At 34.5% G+C, this 22968-nt stretch overlaps 1 long non-coding RNA gene across 2 annotated transcripts in view; it reads right to left on the reverse strand.

The window, feature by feature from the left end:
• LOC127466249 (uncharacterized) overlaps positions 1–22968 on the reverse strand; it is a 78455-nt gene that overhangs the window by 49951 nt on the left and 5536 nt on the right. For both annotated transcript variants that reach the window (XR_007902664.1, XR_007902663.1), the window contains exons 2-4: positions 7878–8072; positions 3358–3426; positions 2675–2762 (exon numbers count right to left, since the gene is read on the reverse strand). This is a non-coding gene — a long non-coding RNA (uncharacterized LOC127466249). The remainder of the gene's footprint in view (positions 1–2674; positions 2763–3357; positions 3427–7877; positions 8073–22968) is intronic.

Consider the following 22968-nt stretch of genomic DNA (forward strand, 5'->3'; position numbering starts at 1 on the left):
TTCTGGGATTCCTGTCTGCCTATTTATGCATTCTTCCTCCAACAGTTCTTCTAATGTGCAAAAGCTCTTTAAGACTTAAAGAAGCAAGAAGACATACTGCCTAATTCAATATGCATATAACTTAAGTAGAAGGTAGAGAAAGATCCTGGAGAAAATGAGTTAATCTTCATAACTATGACCTCCTATATATGAATTTCATTCAGGCCAAATATTAACTCCTAATGAAGTACAGTTTAAAAAAAACCCTACATATGAACGAATATATTCAGATTTTAAAACAAAAACTCCAGATATTATTTTTAAAAAAATTATGAAAAACCAGAGATGGTGTTCTCCATTCAACCAGATACACATACTGCCAGAGAGGTTTGATCTCTTGTCATTTTTTTGTATTCTAATTTACTGAGTCCAGAGAAGATGCATTATAAAAGAACTTAATGCTGCTTTAGTGCTCTGTTGGTTACAATCCGTGGTGTCAGCAGGTACACATTTGCCAGATCAATTCAAACATCTTTGATATTTCCCCTGTTCATACCATGCCTTCTACACTAATCAGAATAAGGTATGTACACTCTGTATGTCAAAGAAATTCAACAGATTCCATTGTGCTTTCCAGTGGAGAATATCACACAGGTGAGTGGAACCACGGGTGGAGCACTTAGTTTTATTTAAGTAACAGATTTTATGTAAAATGTATAATCTTTCTATTATTATATATGGTATATATAATAATACATACAATTTAGCAGTAGAAATTTATTATAATAAATATATATTATATATATTTTATATATATTATATAAATATATAATGATAGTATTCTGTATATTATAATATACAGTTGATGTTATATCATATTGTGTTATATTATACTACATTCTGTTATATTATATTAGGTATACTATAAATTGGTTTGAATAGGTGAAATAATTAGCTGCATCTGCTGATGCCAACTTTTACAGGTCTGACAAACCAATGAATATACTCCCTTAAGACTAGGCAGTAGAGGTATAAAATGATAAAAGCTAATATGGAGCACAAAGTACCTGATAGTAGGCATAGAGCAAATTTTTATACCTCTATGGGAAAAGTAATGATAAACACTCCACAGAGATGAGCTTCTACATTCAGAATTCTGATGCTAAGAATAAAAACACTTCTCTAGCTGTGGGATCAATGCCAGTTAACTTGCCTTGGATCTGTCAGAAAAGCTGTTGCTCACTATATTTCACACCTGAGGATAGAAATGTTAGGCTGAATCTGAACCAAAACATTAGGATGAGGTGCAAAAAAGAAATATCTGGGTTGATTCTTACACAGGTCATGTAATTGGCATCAAAGATACTTTTGTTGCAGAACAGGATTTCACAATGAAGGTTCAGGGTCCCATCGTGACTGAGTTATATTTAAAAACTGGCTTTGAAGAAAGTACTTCAGTAGTAACTTTTGCTTATAAACAAATGCTGCAGGTGTGGTTACATAGGCTGTGATTAAAGAAAATCTGGTTTAATCCATGTCTTGTTATCCAATGTGCCATTTGCACCATAAATTGAAAATGCCACTGAAGAGAGAAATATTTTCATCACATAGGAAGGCTCTGAATATATCACTGGGTTGCTTTTTCAGCAATACTGACAGGGTATAAGTCCAGTTTCTTCTGGGACAGTGTGGGAGAACATTTAGCTGAGGTTTTCGTGCTCTTTTCGTTACAACAATCTTCATGAGCATTCCCTATATTTCTTTTTATAATCAAGAATAAATTCTTTTAATACCTATGATCTGAAAGCATCTGTAAACTTTGAAATAACAAGAAAATGTTCATAATTTTCTTCTCTCTTCCTAAATATGGGCAGGGCATGCTATCTGGCTTGTGAGGAGACTCAAAAACCCTGGAAAAATTCTACTCCTAGCTGGGCTGAAATCTGATTTGCTACTCTGAAAGTGGGTAGGATTTGAAGAGAAATAAGCAGACATTTACAGACATTTGTGGAGGTGCAAAACCTAAAGAATTGAAGACTTCTTTTAATGGTTTCCAAACACTACATCTTCCACATATAGTTCTCCCATGATAGGAGGATTATTAATAGGCACAGGCACTTCTAAAGTCTGAAGCTTTTGAACATATTTATTTAAAATCTTGTACTAAAAATCTTTGGTCTGAATAACAAAGAGACATATTTAGGAATAAGGAAACAAAAGTCCTAGGGATATATATATAAATACCTAATTAAATTTATAACACAAAGATATGGCTATTTTCTAAAAATATCCCTGAAGGAAAGCTCAGAGAAATAATTCTCAGCCTTCTTACACAGAGTTAGAATGATGTCTTATTTACAGAGCATATACAAGGGTAGGAGAGATAAACTGTGTGTGGTATCCCATTGAAACTGTAAGAAAAAGCTCTCATACTAAAGCAGTACTGATAGAAAAAGGCCAGTCAATCACTGTAAAATGGATTAAAACTATGTAAATATTACAATGCTAGAATTACATAAAGCAGTAGCTTTATTCATGAGCTTATTTATTGACTATTTGCCATTTTTAGTTCCATTTAAGGGTACTAAGCCACATAAATTATTTAAAAAAAGAAGTCCAGATTTTATTTTCAGTTCAAAGTCCTCAATGCCTCAATTTAGTAAACAGAATGCCTGTTCTAACAAATGCTACTTACCATTTATTGCCCTTTTTTTCTCCTTATATGTTGAATCAATATCTCACTGGAGAAATAAGTTATCCTCAGTGTGTAATCATCTGAAAAACTTAAAAAAGGAAAGGCATTACTGAAAATAATAAAAACTTATTTCTTTAGCAAATACCTTAAGAAAATCAAAAAAGCCATAGGATGATTATGCTCTAAACAGCTACAAAGAAAACATGTATCAATTAGAGAACAAATGCAATGCAATCTATCCTCCACATAAAATGCAGAATGAACAGCTGTCAATCAGTTGATTTCCAGCAATGACTCTACACTTTTTCAAGTACAGCATTCTATACCTGCAAATTCATTAGAAACACAAGAAACCACATATTCCAAGAAATATTTTGAGGGAAAAAAAGCAATTGCGGGTCTAACAAAATGTTTTGTGTTTCTTACCAACTGAAAAAGTATGAAATAAAAAAGAAAAATTTAGATGCTTGTGAAGATGAATCTACACTTCAGATGCTGTGCACAGATATGTAACAGGAAGATCTTCAAAGACTTTATAGACAAAGTGAGACAAAACTGTTATAAAATCTAATTAGTTTAGCCACACAAAAAGGTAACTATGTTGTGCAAAATTTTTTATGTGTATCCATTGACCATAGATGACCATGGCAGTAAAACAAGATAAGGTAGCAATGTCTTAGAACTTAGTGACTCCAGCAAAAGACTCCTTGGCAGTGGAAAGTGTGTGGTCTATGCTGGAATTTCGTTGGGTGCTGAAGAGAGAGAGGGGCTTGATTTTCCCTACTACATGTTTATGTTAACAGTATATTTTGACTAGAGCATGCATGCCTTGAATAAAAATATATGCTAAACTCTAGAAATGTCACAACTGCTAAATTTAACTTCTGATTCCCATTTAGCATCCAAGTACATGGATTTTTATTAGTTTCAATGTTTAAACCTAAATAACTTTTAATAAAAAGTTATTTTCAACTTCAGTGTTTAACTCTGCTAGCAAAGATAGAAACTTGCCTTTAGATAACATTAGAATAACACACCCCAAACATATTAATGTTTTGGCCTGTTTCATCCCATCACAACAAGGAATACCACAAACCATTTCTTGTGCCCACCATCAAATTCTAAATTATGCTTATTGTCCATGTCCACATTGTTCTGATCGTTCCTAGTGATGCATTACAGCTATTGTTTTAGAGAGAATCCTCACACTGCTGTGATTTTATGCTGAACCAGGTTTTCAGATTGAATAACTTAAAGTCACATAGCTCAACCAATGTAAAACATATTTCTTGATAGCACTTTTTTTAAATACTATTTGCTTGCTACACTTACTTCAAAAGAATTGATTATTGAATATTTAGCTTACCTCCCTCCAGCCTGTACAGAAATCATAACACTTGAGAACATATACAATAGGTGTTTTATATTGTGCAACACTATTTCAGGGAATGCAAAATTATGAAAGAGGTGAATCATCACTATAGGAGTTGTGTGATTAAAGCAGAAACTGTCACTGAAATGATGCTGGTGAAATTACCTGTCATTCTCTGAAAGAAAGTCTAAGAAAGACAGTACACAAGTTACTTTTTTGATGACAGAAATGGCAATACTTTGACCAGGAGAAATTCATTGTTCATGGAGGTGTTGAAAAGAAGAGGCAAGAGGAAAATACTAATGACATTATTCAACCATCATTATTATTTCAGGTCAGTCAGGGAATATCCTAAGCTGCCTTTTTCAAGGTGCTCATAGAGAACACAAAGTGTGAAGAAAAATTTTACAGATCTTGTAAATTTTAAGAAAAATGTGTCCTGTTTTAAAAATCCCACACATTCAACTGCAATTAGACATGTTCAAATGTGGAAAATGCATCTTCTGCCTCAATAGAACACACATTCCACAACTGACACTGCACACCAAACTTAGGAGAGGTGCTGCCTGTCCAGAGAGATCCAATTTAAAATAAGACAAAGAGAATACACCATCATTAAAGTTTTGTGGGGTTCTTTTCTTTTCTTTTCTTTTTTTTTTCAATTTTAACTGTAATTACAGTACCTTCAAAGCAGTTCTAACACTCACAAATACGGAACTGTTTGGAAGGTGCTGCAAACCACCCAAGATTGCTAAAATTCAGCATATTCCCCTCCATTTCCCATTTTTTCTACATAGTTGTCATATTTAGGCCCAAATGCCATGTTTTTGACCCAGTTCTAACTTTCCTTGCAAAAGAGAATAGAAGGTGGGAAAACATGCAAATATATCACAATTTCTTACAATGACCCCAAGGTCCTCCACAGGTTGTAGTTTCTAATCCTTTACAACTAAAGGTTCCTTATCTTTCTAGGCAGTTGCCTAACTGAAAACAACTATGTAAAAGTAGATTTGGGAGAACCAGGTTCAAATCTAAACAGAACAGTATTTCAGGCATTTTCTGAACTTTGGTTTGGGACAGAAAAATTGTTTCATACTAGTTCAAAATAAGTATAAAAATAAGTATAAAAAAAAGAAAATAATAACCATATATCTCATGTCTTCTTTCAAATTTTGTAAACATATTTAAGATTCTTGCCAGTTTTAACTGCATAAGGACAGGCACTTTCAGCATGAAAATATCCTTTCCTACCATGAATTATGAATCCTATTTTCTGTACATCTGTATATTGATTGCTGTATAGTAGGTGTGCAGTTATTCTCAGTGACTAAGTGGGGATGGGAGGAAAACTGTGAAGGTTCTACAGTCTGCTAAATCTGCATTTTTTTGAGAAATGAAACAGAGACAGCAATTGTTCAGTGGGTCTTTTTTCTCCTTCATTCAGTGATACACATCTAGCACAAGTGAAGTGAGACAGGTGTCACTTTTGTCTGGGTTTCAGAACAGAGAGAATCAAACATCCTTCGGCTACGCTTCAGACTTCCCTGCCAAGCTCCCACCAGATTTGATGAAATCACATAACTCTGCCTAGCTGGCCCACTCTTTCTTTAACAGGTAAAAGTCTGAAAAGAAATACTGACTACAGAGAAATGAACACACTTTTCAGACAGTAGCAACAATCTGCTGAGCACTTTGCTTATTATACATAGAAATCCCCCACGTTTCAATTGTTGTTTTTTTTTTTAAATCACACTAAGTGAATGACACAGCAAAGGGAAAGAACAATGTCTCATTCAGGGAACAAATAATATTTGTATTCAAGGAAAAAGAAAATGCTCTGCTTCTGATATATTGGTGATTTGACTGCACCATGACTGGGGTTGTCCCAGATGAGGGCAGTGCCCTAGGAAATTATCAACATATGCAGCACATGTATCATATGTTGCCTTTATTCTTCCACTTTTCTTTAGACATCTGCCTAAAGACAGGATATTGGACTACTAAAGTTCAGCCTGATATAGTATTGTAATTTTTATGGCAATTAGGCTTTGTTTGCAAATTTACAAGCAAGGAATAAGTTTTGTTTTTAAATCACTTGACTGGAGGAAATATCATTTGAAAATTTTAATTTTTTTTTTATACTTACTATTGCATTAATACCTGAGACACCGATTTGCAATTTATTTCAAATATGTTGGCCTTTTGTTGTGATTTAACTTGGTGATTTTAGCTGGTTTGTTTTTGGCACATGTCTTCTCTATTTGGTTCACTGAATGGGGGAGCAAAACCCTTGCACTGGCCAGGGAGCTGCAGAAGTCCTACAACAACAGGGCACAAGTGGTGGAGGCTTCTTTTATCAACAGCACTGCAACACACTGACTTCAGATATGCTCAGAACTATGGCCCCAGTCACTTTTGCCCTGTTATTGCAGGACTCCTGCAGCTCCCTGGCCAGTCACCCTTTCAAAGCAGTCCAGACATCTATAAGGTATCATGGATATCAGTTTAACAATTTATGTTCTAGGTCAAGATATCCTCATTGAAAAAAACCCCAAAGATTGATTAATATTGTATGTCAAAAATCATCACTGAACTTTTTTGCTCCTCTACACAGACAAGTTTGATCTGTGTGTTTTGATTTTCCTCATCATGATGAAAGTATTGTGAATGTTCTAGTTAGACAAGAGGTTCTAGGAACATTTACTGCTGAAGTGTTATTATTCACATTTGAAAGCAATATCTTGATATATATTAGCACCAATGTTGACAGCAATACAATTAATTTTATATTACAAAATATGGAACAATGCCTATCAAAAACTGACAGACACATGACTTTTTATTAACTGTGCCAGATGTGGTTATAGAGCTCTCCTGGGTATTATTTTAGTGGATGAAAATTCTAGTGAATAGGATAGTTCAGTTGGAAGGGACCTACAATGTTCATATTGTCCTACAGACTTAAAAAAAACCCTAAACCTGGATTACATAATTCAGAGAGGACTGGATGCTAATAGTCCAGGCATTCAAAATTCCTTGCACTCAGTGGAAATCTTGACAAAGTATTCCATGTTGTTGATCAACCCTAGGTTTGAAAAGTATTTAAAATTTATTTTTAAAAACTTTTTTCAAATATATCACAGGCTAATAAAGGAAATGTGGTATAAAGCATATGTGTCATAATTGTTCTGGGACAAATACATATGCCCTTCTAGAAAATAAAGACAGCACATCAATTCTTCTAAATCCTACTGAGTTGCCAAGAAAGTATTAAAATACCTCATAGAAGAAAAAAGATTCTTTTAGATAACATAACTTTAAAATATGTTGTTATATGGTTACAGTGTTCTCTCTTTTAAGACAAGCATTTTAACTACTGAATATATATAATATCAAACCGAACCAGAATTGACCATATGTGCAAGCACATATAACATATGTAACTCATGCCTTGGGTAATCTTAGAAATTATTTTCCTTGGTAATAAATCCTTGGTAATAAATCCTCAGATCATGTACTATTAGTTAGCAGACACAAAAGTAGGGGAAGAAATAGGCATAATCAGAAGCAAGGTGACTACTAGGCAAAGACAAGCAGGTTAAAGAGCAAGGGGGATTTCAGGAAAGAGGGAGAAAAGATGTGAAATTCCCCTTATCTAACCTGAACATACATATAATCCCTGTTTTGCTGAATTCCAAGGCTTTGTCATTTCAGAGATTTCTTTGCCTGCTTTTTTTTTAATCTGTAATCATACAAAAGCAGTACAACTGCAGTAACAATGAAGGTACTTTAGAGATGCATTCACGCAAACACACTAATAAAAAAGGTTACCTTTTCAATTGGATTTTGTGGTGCAATAATCTCATAGTTAACCTGTCCTTTGCAGTTCTTAAACACTAAAATTCTGCCAGAGCTGTTCTCAGTAGTTTTCTACATGCAGTGAACAACGACAGGTTTGGTTTTCTTTTGCTTGCCACCACTAGGAAGAACCAGGCCGAGATACTTTCTTCATTAATGACAGATGGTCTGAAAGGAAAAAGAAAAAAAAAGGAAAAAAAAAAAAGTAAAGTCAATATTTGGATTCAAAATTGAAAACAGACACATCAGGCTGCCCTTTCTCTACTACCTTAAAAATACACACTGGCCTGTCTCCACTTAGATGCTGGTATTTTCTGAAATAGTACCACCAGCTTCCTACTAACCGTGACATAAGCTGTAGCAAGCTGTCTGCAGTGATAGCCTGCATAAATCATCGTTCCTGAAGGGAACAGATGTTCAGGGTATGAAAGAGTAATACCACAATTTAGTCATAATTAAAATTCACCTTAGCATGCCTCTATCGGTGAGCAGAGAGGAACGTTTCACTTCTCACCCACAAAAATGAAATGCTTCTTGTTTCTTCTGCTTCAGAAAAATTAAGTCTGAACCTTTTGGACATTGTTTGAGTTCCACATCTGACACTGCATCGTATAAATGACATTTTTATTTCATTTGAACTGTTAGCTTTCTTCTTTACCCAAACACTAGAAAATGACCTCTAAATGGTGTACTGCCTCTGCACAAAATGCACTCACAATTAAATCTTCAAAGGAGATTGTTGCACACTCATTGCATGCAGAAATATAATCAGTAGCTATCCAGACACAGATCAAAACTGTGCCAATAAACACAATCATTGGACTGGTAACAATTCAGTCTGAGCTGGATATATTTAAAAACTTAGGGGCTGAAGGCCTTTAAAAATTATTTAGTAATCTAAGATCACTAAAATCAGTGGGAGTTAGAGGATTAACTCAGGAAAAATTTGATCCTTAGCCTTGAAACTGTCATTAATGTTAATGGAATGTGTCTATACACATAATTTTGAAAATGTAAGCCTCATACTGCTATTATTACAGTTGGATTATGTTAGATGCATGACAGTTCTTTTGAAAAATTGGTTTCAATTCACAAGTCTTTATATCATGAGGCTACATTATTCTAAAATATAAAGGATGTGTTGATTATGTTAATAAATGTCTCTAAATCCACTAAAGTATAAATGGCTGAGCCTTTCATAGTGATTTAAAATTCTAAGACAAAACAAAATTAATCCTCTCATCAGCATTGATATTGGCAATCAATTTGAAAAAAAAACCCGAACCCTGTCATAAAACCATGGGTTAGTTTCCCAGCTTCAGTGGCTGTCCACCCATGGAACTTCACACTGGATCCTCAAATCCATGGATTAGATCCTCAGTGAATGCAAATTAGATAACTTTATCGAATTCAGTACAGCTACAGTAACTTACCAGGACTGAGAATGTAAATTTGTAAATTAATAATCCAGTAAGGTTTTGTAACCAAATTTACTTCTCAACAGGTAAGCAAATTTCAGATTTACATTTGAAAAATTGCTGTTTGTTCTCTTCCATGGGGATGCATCTACATTAGTTCAAAGACAGACTGCAATTTTTAAGTGAGGAACCTAATGTTTCCACTTAATGTACTTTGGTTTATACCACAGGGCAGTTTCAAAGCATGCAAACAGATATCATTTGGATGAAACTAAATGCAGGGATGTGCTCCAGAGATGTACCTAAAGCCCTTCCACAAGTCCAAAGCACAGAGTAGAGCTCGCCCAGAGTAATGTCTTTTAAAATGTGTGTAGTGTGGACATGAAGTTCCTTAATACTAACAACTGCTTCCTTCAAAGGTGTGTTTCTCTGGCCCTCTACAACTTGGTAACACAGATATAGTTTCATTTTTCTGCTCCCTTCTCCAGAGCCCTTCCTGTTCATTGTAGAATTTATGAATTTTGCCTTATCTTCACTTTTGAAACAGCACTTGCATTGTCAGGAAGTCATTCTCTGGTTGCTGTACAAGCCAATTGGCCTGTGCACTCGGTATGAACTTGTTAAAATCTTCTGCTAAAAATCTAATCTTTCCCATTGCCACTGATCAGGTTCCAGCATCAAATAACTTTGCTGATGCCAGAGTATTCTCTTAGGCTCAAAACAGCCTTTCACATAGTACATTTAAGCCTGGAATGCCAAGTAGGATAGAGATGGGCAAAGAGCATTAGTTGTTACTTCCACAGGTAAATGTAACAATGCTAGAACGGGAAATGCAGGAAATGGCATTAAAAATTCCATGTGTTTCACAGTCCTTACTATTAACAATTGGGAAAAGTTTTTATTATTGATTCATTACTCATTTAGAAAGCAAGCAAGGCTTCCTAAATCCATTTTAGAAATGGGACTCCTGAAAAACTGTACAGGATCTCACAGAAGAGCTTGAAATAGTCTCCTCTCTACAAGGACATGGTCATACAGCAACCTTTTATTCAGACAAAAAGTTCTTTTTTATTTCATGAACAACAGCAGTTTTGGAAGACAGTTCTCTTACGGACATTATTTTTTATGTTAGTTACTCATATTTGTGTGAAAAGGTTAATTTAACTGACTGTATAAGACACTCTGTCCACTCAGACATATCCCAGAACTCACAAGAGCAACACATCTTGAATCACACCTTCATGTGACTTAGCCATGAATTCCCCTTCTGATCATATGAAAATGTAATAAAGAGGTTGTGGAAAGACCGGTTTAACTAAGTGTTAAAAACCACGTTTACTAACACAGGAAAACAGATCTTAAAATCTCAACTAAACAACACCAGTGAGTAAAAAGATGGACTGACTGCCATTTGGGAATTTTTGAAAACATTGTGTTTTCAGAGAAGTTGCAGAAGGTGAGTAAGCCTGGGAAGGAGGGGCTCTAACTTGCACTGACAGATCTAGTCTAAGTCTGTACCTTTTGGTACCGATTTAGTTTGGTAGGATATTCATTTATATGGTGTTATTTCCCATATAAGCAGGTATTACAAGTTGTCTGTCATACAGCTGCAAAAGGATGTTCTCAGTTTAGGTAAGCCACACTAAGTAAGTGTAGTTTGGTTTCCTCTTGAGCAGCACTTGGAAAAGAAGTGGCAGTTGATTTAGATTATAATGAGAGATGACATAAGGTGAAACTTAAAAGATGGCTTGGCATTGAATGATAAGAGCAAGTAGATGCCTAAAGGCAAATTTAGGGAGATTACAGCTGCCTAAACCAAAGAATGTGATAAAGAAAAATTTTGCCCATCCTTTAAGGTTACATCCACAGTACTCCTTAAGGCTGGCTGAAGAATTATAGTGAAGGTCAATCCTGCCTGTATTCCACAGTATAAACCTGCAAGGAAGCTTCAAGCACAGCAGGAATAAGCCCTCTAGGAATCTGCATGGCCTAAAATGTGAAGCATGACTTTTTCTTCCTAGCCTTGAATGAAGAAGATGTCAATGAGGTTGTTGTGTGCATGGAAAGCACTACATGGTAATGAATAAACTTCTGCCACTCCAGAGCAGCACAGATGCAAAATCAGGAACTTGAGGGTCTTTGTTTTCCCTTATTTTCAAAAATAAATTACTCCTGCCACCTGAGATTGTCTATATATCGACACTTCTGTGCATCCTTATGCTACCATGATCCTGTCTGATCTCATAAATTGAGCAGCCACCAGTCTTTAGGGGCTCAGGAATCTCCAAAGCAAAGTTCCCTTACTCAGATATACTAAATGCAGATACATTCAATGCAGAGACAAACACCAGAGGCACTGAGTTCATCACAAAGTAACACAGACATGAGCATTTAAACCAAAAAATAACCTGAAGAATAGTGGTAAAGCCTCATTTATAGAGTGGCCAATGCTCTTATTTTCTGGGTAGAGGGAGATCAGATTCTATAACATTCTCAATCTGACAGACTTAGTTCCGTATTTCTTAATTTCCAGGAGAATGCTTCCACAGTCTCCAGACTGCAACCTGGATGAGATCTCTCTCCTGTTGCTATTGGCCTGCGCAGCAATAAAAAGAAATTCTTGGGAGGAGAAAGAAAGGACAGCCACGGGAATCTGACTTTGCAGGCCACAGATAATAAAGCACTTATTTGGAAATAGGGTAAGGATTTTATAATCCCAGTCTTTCACGATGTCTAAACAAGGTGTTTAGGCAGAGGCATCAGATGAGATTTCAACTTCATTCTTTTCTTCAGGATTTCTTAGTGTCTGTTGTAAATGCTGCTTCTCTGGACCTACCCTGTGCTTCCCACTGGGTGCTACAACTGAAGTTAGAACAGAAGTGATTTGATAAGAAATTGGAAGGACACTTCTAGCTCTGCTAAAAAGTATTTTAATGTCTTTTTATGACCAGGATAAGTAATAGAAATAGAGCAAATATGAACAGTGAAAAGAAGAAGATTGCCAAGGTCTGTAGGGAGAGAGGATATCCTCTGACTTACAACTACAGTGAGAAAAAAAACAGAGAAGCTGCTTGATATATAAGTTCTTCTTGCTTTGGTTGAATACTTAGACCATCTACAAGGACCTGCTACCATTATTTCAACACAAGTTGAAGATTTGACTGGGTGACCTGCAGAGGTCCTTTTCAAGGCAAATTATTCTGTGATCCTCAGTAATCTGCCACCATGTAGCAGACAGTTGTACAGGCTACTACCAAACATAATGTACCTTAATTTGATAACCACTAAGTGAACACTAAGTGCTTGATAATGCAAATTTACAAATCTTAACCTTGGTTTTTTTATACTCATCTTTTTCATAAATTTTTATGCAAGAATTCACCATAATTTTCAAAAATTAAATTATATGTCAGATGTTAAAACTATTTAAACAAGATCAACGACACTAGTCAATAATTTGGTACAGACAGTGGAGATTAATTTAACAAACAGATATTACACTGAGAACTGTGGACAAACAGAACATATTACCTAAATGGAAGAAACCCCTCCAAAAAACCACACAGTAACACTGTTACTGTTGGTTAAAGTAGCTGTAAATCTTTCATCAGCTCAAGACAGTAGAATTATAGTTCAAATCCCTATGTCAAGAAATACCTTCCTCCAGTAAAAGAGTTCTTAATGATATGATGGCACAGAAGTTTACTATTAGGACTGAGGAACAGCACTTGTACAATAACAGTATAAACTCACAGAGCACTAAAATCCTCATTTGACAGCTCCTAAGTCCCTATCTAAGAACTACACTGTTCATGGTCTGAGCCCAGGTTTGCATGTTACATTGAACTTATTCCAAAATTCAGTTTTCTTAGTCTCCTGACATCTATCCCTTTCATCCACAATTCCTTTTTACTGTCATTGTTTAAATAAGATTTACAGAGTTGTAAGAAACTTGCTTTAAATAATAAAAAGGAATAAACTTATAGGTTGAAAGGGACTAGCATATGGTATTACACATATAGTGATATTGTGCAGTATATATTATGCCTATGTACTCAGACACATCTTGCATTAACTTCTTTCTCTTTCCTCACCTTGAAATAAATACCAATCAATGCCATGAAGAAACCCCATAATTTCATGAATCCAAAACATATTGTCTGGGAAAAAGTATTTTCATCTATTAAAAACAGGACTGACTTTTCTCAGCTCCCAATTTTTAAGATTCCAAAAAATTGAGTGATACATTTTAAAGGTCACAGAACAGTAACAGAGACATGAATCTGAAATATATCTTATGTAGTAATACAAATAAGTGTTAATATAACAAATATGAAACTCCCTGATCTATATTTATGAAACAGGAAGAAAGGCCCAAGTTTCCTAAAATTTAAACCCTAACAGTAACAACACATAATGTTCCATTCAATTATGTCCCCTGTTCAAATTCCAGATGTCTCTGTATTTGGGAAACATATTATGCCCAGGTCACATTCCTGTGTTTAACTATGTTTACAGTCACTCCCTTTTTTTTTTAAATACTTGAGAGTTTTTTAGCTTTTTGTTTCTGCATGTTCTGAAGTGCCATCATTTATTGCCACAGGCACAATGGCTATATTTAACTAATAATGACAGCAGTTGTCATTAGATTTTAAACTCACTAACACTAGTCTGACATATTATTTGAGGTATGTGTTAATACTAAATTTGATTAAAATTACAAACATCCCATCTTCTCTGCCAATCAACGTATTTCATCCCCTCGCCCTGAACTTTTCTATGAACTCTGAAGGAAAATAGGTCATGGCCTTAGTGTCCTTTTGAACTAAAGAAGGCCCCCAGATTGTGAAAATGCTCCTAGAGGCTTTTCACAAAACATTAATAAAAATTTAGGTTCATCAACGAACGATCAGTGGTTTTTACTACTTTTTGTGTGAGAGGAATCTAAAATGTAAACCTTACTTTGCAAAAATCACACTAGAATTCCTTTCAAAAAAGGAAGTTACATTTTACTTCGGAAAATAATCGAAAATATGTAAATTATCAGCAATTAAAACTGCCAACATGTCTCACCAATCAGGGCATTAATACTAAAAACTCAGTAAAAATTCCTATGATTATATTGGAGCAGTCCAGAGGCAATGAACATTATTTGAAGAAATAAAAAAACCTGGCTTTGGAAGAGTTAAAAAGAAGCAATTAACATTTGGCCATGCAATTTCCTGTGAATCCTTCCCTTATTTACACTCAAGTAAACATAAAATTATTTGGGGATTAAACAGGTGTCAATGCCAAACAGAATAAATAAGACAAGCCCTGAAGAGACTACAGCAACAATGCAGAATGATGAAAACACACAGAGACTGGGTGAAATGTTAAAACTCCCTGGCTTTTTGGCTGCCAACCCAAAATTCAATGGATCAGTTGATAGTTTACAATGCAAACCATTTTAGTCCAGTTGGCAGAGAGAAGAGAGAAAATGCCTCTCACTCATCAGTACTTTGTATTTATCTTCTCCATTCTTCTCCATTTTTCCTCCTGAACTTATGTCCACTGGGTCTAGAATGATAATGGTTGGAAGATTGTCTTCTTCAGGATTGGGATGAGTTGCCCCATTCAGCACAGCTGACAAACATTTTTGGTTTAGCTTTTTTTTTTATATCAGAGGTCAGAGATGTAAACATAAATTATTTTAAACAGATTTTTACTGCAGTCTACAGATCAGTGGGGATGCAGATATTCATGTTTTGCATTTCTTGAAGTGTTTGTCTTTTAAACACCCTGGCTGAGTGCAAAGGGACTACAACAAAGGTTCTACAGGCCGAGACCCTTATCTGTTGTTATGTAAAAGGTATGGACAAAACTTTCTTACCACTCCTGGTCATTTTTACACACAAGGATGTCTCAAAATTTACCCTGGATTTGTCTTCTGGGATACCTTTGGGGAGGTGTTAGCACAAGTTCAACTACTAATTAAATAGAGCCGTACTTCTAACATTTAATTTACATTGTTTGGGTTGTAGCTTATTATTTCCATGTTCTTTTATTCAAAATGCAATTTTAAGTCGTATTTGGAAAGCATTTTTTGCAGCCTAGAAAATAGAATTATTCTTTTTCATTATTATTATTGCAGAATTGCTGACTTCTTTATCGGGATTATGTTTCCACTGATATAGATATCACAAAAATATACAGACATTTTATAGCCTGAGTCCAATGCAGAATTTTGTGAAGGAAGTTGTATCTCTCCCTTTAAATTCAAGTAGGTTTTTGGAAAGGCATCAGTCTGCATTCCCTCAAAACATAGTACTGACACCTAACTAGCTAATACAGTATCATCTTGCACTTTGCTGCCCTAAACCAAAGTATAATAGGAAACAGCGTTTTTTAAGAGGGTAAAAGGGTAAAAATTAGGGCATTTTGTTTACACATATATATATGTACATATATATATATATATATATATATAAAATGTAGTAGCTACTATCATTACAAACAATCAGTTGAAAAACTCGAAGCTACATTTAAAGGGTTTAGCCATTTCTCACATTATAGTGAGTGTTTACTGGTTACCTAAACAAATCAATTTGTAAATTTTGAATTTTTTGATTGGAAAAAAAGTTTCCAAGCTATTACAGAAAAAGTATTCCCTCTGGTGATTTTTTTACCTCAATCAACTTGCCTTACTTGGCATTATTTACATATATGTGTTTGTGTGTCTGTGTGTATAAATATATTATAACTTCTGGCTATCAGTTTTCAGCATCTAGGTAAGTTGTCATGTTTACTCCATAAAGCCTACTGGTTGCTCCCAGAAATCCAGCATCTGCTCAAACCAGCATGTTGGAAAATGTCTTTGCAAACCATTAAATCATCAAACGTAAGTATCACAAAGTTTTCTCCTATTTCTTTAACAAACCACCCAAGTTAATGGACAGGAGGGTGAAGCTGAAGAGCAGGAAAGTTAAAGCCTGACAACACACATTGGCAATGGGTTATTGTGCCACCAATATATGTTGTCTGGGAGACCATATTTATCAAAATCTGCTGTGGAAGCTCTTGAGGGAACACTCTATGTACCTTTGATTCTTGTGCCAAAGGAAGCAGTAGAATTCGTTAATATTACCACCAGATTCCTGTATAAAAAAAAAAAGCTAAAGACTTCAATGCCACTGAGTGGCCAGGAGGGAGACTTCAGTATTGTGAGGGTTCCAAAATAGCTCATAAAAGGGCATATTTCGGATTTCAAAAAGGTACTCAAAACAGAAAAAGAATCTTTAATAACACTTTGAATCTAAATTTTCCATAGTAAAGTAGTAAAATCAGTTTTCTGTCAGAAACACTTAAAATGCAATCTAGGTGTTGCTGGCATCTCAAAGACCATGGTTTTGCTATTTTATCTTTCAGGACCTGATCAAGCTATTTTCCAACTAATCACCTCTATGATTTGACATATGATGATTCAAGAGGGAACTTGAATCATTCTGTTGTCAACCTTGAAATCTTCAACCTACAAGAAGGATTGGCTCATAATATATGATGAGCTACATATTTCTGCATATTTCATGACTACTTTTATAGCATATTCCTTTTTCAGATCAGAATTCCAGTACAAATGCACTGAAATGACATCCTATAATACAGGAATTACAGAAAAATTGGCAATAAAGTGTATTAATTTCAAGTTCACAGAGAAGATTCATTTCTTCTGAAAAATAAGATGTCACAACTTTGATTTGTATGTGTTGATGAGAAAAAGACATATTATTTAGAGTGCTGCTTGAAATTTGGACCATTTGGACCATTTCCAAATTGGTCAATAGTTAGAGTGGTAAGAATCCATCATTTCACTGACACTCCTTGTAGAAAACATGTCCTATTTTAAATGTAGTCACTCTCTGAAGGAAGATCAAGGTAAATGGCAAATACAGAAACTGAAAAATTACTGAATGGCAGACAAAGTGTAGAAGACATTTTTTCCACAATAGTATGACTGAGAAAGTGCATAATTATTTTATGAAGGAGTGATGGACAATTGACTATTTTATTAGGTCAGGTTGCTAAAGTCACTGCAATGAAATTCAATAGAAATAAATTAGTATCAGTTTAAGAAATTGGTAAGTACTGAAGAAAAAAGTATGAAGCAGTACACTGGGGACATCTGAAATTCAATTGTAAAGAAGTGTGGAGGTACAATAAAAGCTGGCAGGAGAAACACAAGGTATTAGAAGAATAAATAAGAACACCCACTGTATTTTGAAATTCAGTAATTGCTGAATATATAAATGTGTGCAAACAAACACTGAGGTATGTGTTCTCCCATAAATTTCCAAAGGATAATTAATTAAATACAACCATTGACCATCACCAAATTACACAGATGAACAACACACTACAGAGAATAAACTCTTTGGAGCAGTTCTGCACCACACTAGTTCCACAATAGTCTCCCAAAAAATATGTTTTAAATGCTTGAAACTTGACAGGGTTTTGATTGCTAAATTCCTGTTGGAATGGAACCCTATAACCGATATGTCACATGTATTTATCATAAAAAATGAATTATATTAGAAGAATATAAGAACTTTTTATTATTGTTGTTTATCCAAGACCTTTTGTCACCTTATGTTTGAATCCCTATTCACTTAACCAAAACCTCAAGTTAAATTTTAGGGCATCAGAAAGATAAGAAGCAGAATAAATCCCAATAAGCCAAGACATCAACATCACTGGGAATTATATTTCATCCAAGTATTGATGCCACTTGAAGCAGTAAAATTATATGCAAGATGATACTGTTCTGACAGACTTTGTGATTTATACAGTACTTGAAACACGAATTTCTACAAAGATGTTGGTCTTGCAAATATTTATGTTTAACTACACATGTAAAAGGTCTGTCTGATTTCCACAGGATCACCTGTACGTATATGCAGGGTTAAGGCTTTACACTATATATCACTGACCTTCCATTGTCATTCAAAAAAGATTTGCTACTGACATTTGACCTTGTTATCTGTATGGTAAGGACTCAAAATGCAGCCATTAGTATGTTTACACTGAAAAGTCATACTACTCCACACTTTCTTCCCCCTCCTGGGCTAGAGAAAGAAATTATAAAATAGGTCCTGTCTATCTCCATATATCTCTAAAACCTCTCTTCAATGTATTGTAGCTTTTTAAAAATACATATATTACCATTGTAATGTAATTATATGTATAAATTAAAACAGAAAAAGTAAAAAAAAAAGGTACTACGGAATCTTATACAGAGAATTTGTGAATCAGCTCTGATTTTTGAGAACATGGAATTCTCTGCTAGGAACTGTCATTTTCCAGTCCTATTAAACTTGCAAACAGAGGTGTTAAAAGGCCTATTTTCTGGTATTGGTGGCTTTTCTACTTATAGCAGTGACTTTTTGCTGTTATACTTACCCTTTTAATGGACACACAATATGTTACTCCGTGCCCAAGCTCACCTACTCTTTCTTTTCTCAAAAGACAAGGCACATCTGCCACCTGCTCTAGTCTGTGTCCCAGCAACAACTGTCGAGCAGCAAAAAGATTGATTATCAGTCAAAAACCATTCAACAACACCAGATTTTGGTAGGTTAAGCTTGCTGATCCAGCAAGAGATGGTGTGAAATTTTCAGTAATGTGTGCCAACATTTTGGTGCTAAAGGAACAGCAGTGCATGTCACAGTGAAACACAGCCAAAGGGATGCAGACAAAGCACAGAAGTTTTTGTTTCGAACTTGGCTTGCAAGAGGAAAATGAGAGATAGAAAAAAAAGACTCACTTAATGACTTTGGAAATCTATCACAACACTCAAGTCGTGTGCATGGAGAAACTGTAATATATGTACCAGTGAAGACTTTGTAACAAATAGCAGTAGTCCTATAAAACACTGCCATAATAGGGTTGTGGAAAGGATTCATTCAGCACAAACAGCAGTTCTGTCATCCACTTGTGCAAAAATAAACACAGTGATCTGTGCCTTTTATTGAATATATAGGCCATTAATTACAACCATCCTAGTGACTGGATCACCTGAATTGTACTCAGAATAATTTTTATGTTACCAAAACCACCTTATAGTATATAAAATTGATTATGTAAGACACAGGTTTAAAATATAAGCTTCTTTTATAAATATATCCATGAACACGTAAACAAACCTTTAATTAATGGACTTAGATTATAAAGGCTCTACTAATTAGTGTTAGATTTTTGTGTTTATAGAGAGAGCTATATAATAGTAATTTTCTTAGTCAAAGAGCCAGTAATGAGTATAATGTGGATATCTTCTTGAAATGCATTTGTAGTATTAGCAATCTGTAAAAGAATTAGTGAAAGCTCATTTGAATACTTTGAAACGTTGAATGAACAATTTAACACTAAAATATGTCTCTTAATACTTCCCAAGACAACAAATGCTATTTAAAAAATACGTAGGAAAATAAAACCAAAGCCTTGTTTCTAAAGAAAGTACATAAGAAAAAAAATTGCCCCAAAGTGCAAAGTAATTGATATATAAAATACATACAACATATGTACGAAATATGCAAACTATGTGAATTATTTGCTTTTGTTTTTCTTTGCAATCCCTCATTTTTTAAAAAACCTATCACACATTCTACCACTATAAGATTACAAAAATCGGGATGTTTCATGTTCTGTTAAAAAACTGACCTTATTTACATTTCTCATTGGAAGTGTACACTGGAATTGTAGATTCCTACCTACACATACACTACCTTAGTAATAATTTAGCTTTTCAGAATATATAAGATTCTATCAATTAACAGTTCTTCGTCACAAGTGCTGGTTGAATTCATAGTTTAATAAAATACCCAACTGGTATCTTTACCTTGATACTGAACCCTACTTGAGCTACGGTTATAAAATGCTACCACAAATTTGCAGCAGAAATCTCACAAGGTGCTTCGTGGTCTTAAAATGACAGTGAGAAACATTTACATTCATATCTAAATTGTAGAGGATTCAGAAATATTTTTCACCTCTGGTGAAAACTAAAACATAATTAATTACCACTTTGGTAAAAGAATGAGAAGGAGAGAACAAAAATTTTAATATGGTCTTATCAAAATATCTAAAATTAATAAAGCACAGGAAAGTAGATATTCCATATTGTTGTATTAAACTTTCCAAAAAACCCTAAAAAACTGCATTAATTAATCCAATCTTACATTCTGGATTATTTTGCTAGTGGAATAAGCCTAATTAATTATGTCTGTTTGATGTCACTGAAACTAAACAGTAAATTCAATAATCTCTTTACATTTTCACCATTTAACCTCCTGCAGGCTCCCTAATGTCTATTCAGATCTATATTAAATTAAGTACCAATGCTAATGAAGGGCAATAAATGTGGCTGTCAGTAGATTTTTCTTTCATTAAGCACATTATCCTCTTACTGAGCTGTAAATGAGTAAACATTAGTTTTGTTAAACCATGCAAAAAGACAGGATGAAAATAATTTTTAATTGCACCCCTTAAGCCACTTTGCTGTGTGTGGGGGGGGGGGTGTTTCTGAGTTTTGTTCCTTAGGTTTTTACCTCTCATTTTTTTTCTCCTGGGCACAGAAAGGCTTTCTCCAGTTGAAATCTCAACGTCGGCATCGTGGGGCACGTCTTTGGGTTCTCGTGCTGCAGTGCTGCCTGCCAAGAACACTCATTGTGCAGCCATGTTCAGACTCAGCTTTTCAGAGCACTCCCCCAGCAGCTAGATGAAGGCAAGAGGTAAGGAAGACTGATTTACAGACATATTTGTTTCATGGGTGATATTTGGTTAGAAAAAATAAAACTGGAAATAAAAAAATTTAACGATCGTATTAACTGTGTTTTATTCCTAAATTATTACTAGATTGTTACTAGAAAGCATAGGAGGAGAAAAACACATAACCTTAAAAATGTTGCTTTAAAGGGATTGTGCTCTTGCCTTTTAATGCCAAATAATACTGTGCTTTATTCTGTAACTTCTTTCATTTAGCATTTATAAGTATTTTTAACAAGTCATGCATCTCAGAAATAGTGCACAAAGTTTCATCAAGCTTGATTTAAAGGAAAAAAAGGATTTACATTAGGGTTTGAAGCAAAAGCTGCAGAGAAACTTTCTGGTTGCAAGAAAACTTGCATTCAAGGTTCTTGGCTTAATTAAGGACTCAGAAACTTTAGCAAAGATCTTTCTTGTGCCATTTTTGTGAGCTGTGACTTTGATTACATTTGGCTGCTGTTTAATAACTTTGGATACTTCAAATGCTCTGTGGATTTGCCAGGGTTTTGAAACAGAGAGCACAGTTAGTTCTGTTGAAATAGAAAATTCAGTTTAGGATTCTAAAGAAACAATCCCATATTATTATTTTTTTACTTTTTTTTTAGAACTTTTATTGTAATTGTGTGAAAAAAACAATTTGAGCACATGGTCACTAAAATTCTCCACAGTGTAAGAATTTAGTTCACAGCATCTAAGTTCTAAATGTAGAAAATACAGAGAAATTGAACTCTTCTAAACAAAATAGACTTAACCTATGCCATGTGGAGTTTATTCAGAACTTCTAAAATACTGAAAAGTAGCTGCTATAAAGTCCTCTTATGAAATGTCTTAAGAACTTCACAAGAAAATAAATCACCTAATTTTAAAAGTATTTTTCACAACTTATCAGCTCAAATAAATATAGGAAAAACATTTTGATTCTGAGAACACTTGTAATTAAAGAGTGCTTTCAGTGTATAGTATGTAGGCTATTGCTTCTAGTTTAAAAAGTAAGAACTGGTGACAATCTTTTCTCAGGCAAAATTTCAATCAAATTGACAGCAATTATGCCTGTACAGTGACTGCAGAGGTGGGGCTTATTGTTAATTGTTTCTGTTTCCCAGATAGCAAAATATATTCAATACAGCTACCAGAATAAAATTAAATAAACTAATAATCAATATAAAAACATCATAATACTGTTTTAAAATCCTCATTCCACAAATGACTCCTGCATAATAACACAGTAAGACTATTTTTAAGAAGAAAAAAAAAAAAAGGAGAGGAAAGCAGATTTATAACAAAATGTCATTTGTGACAAGAACATTTGTGCACACAGTCTCTCTTCCAGCCTTCAACAAGAGGTTCCCATGCACAACTCAAAACTGGTTTGAGGCCTGAGATGTGAATTCCTCTCCCATAAAAAAAAACTTGCAAATTTTCCCATTCATTTAAATCAGCACTGAACTGATACTTCACTTAAACCATAATGACATCCAGGTGAATCTCACATATTTTACAGTTTCCACATCTCTTGGAAGACCAAATGACCACATAAAAATCCCAGCTTTTTTGTCTTCTTTTTAGTATTTTTAATGCAAGTTGTGCTATTAAATCAGTGTGGCTACTTCAGTGTTGAGTACTAAACCATGACAACTTTAATCACCTAGCTTTGCCTCAGTTTATAACAATTTCCTTCCCCAAAACAGAAGATACAACAAAAAGCTTTTGATGAGGAGATCTAAACTGAACACGTTATAGTACACTTTTGTTCACCAAGTCTTCTCCTTAATCACCTTTATGGTACATTGCAAAATCCAATTGCTCCCTTGGATTTTCCAGACAGGCAGGATCAATTCATTTTGGATTAA

The sequence above is a fragment of the Manacus candei genome, unplaced genomic scaffold, assembly GCF_025592945.1.
Source record: "Manacus candei isolate 608988 ecotype Guabito, Panama unplaced genomic scaffold, ASM2559294v1 h1tg000009l, whole genome shotgun sequence".
In the NCBI taxonomy this organism is placed as follows: Eukaryota; Metazoa; Chordata; class Aves; order Passeriformes; family Pipridae; genus Manacus; species Manacus candei.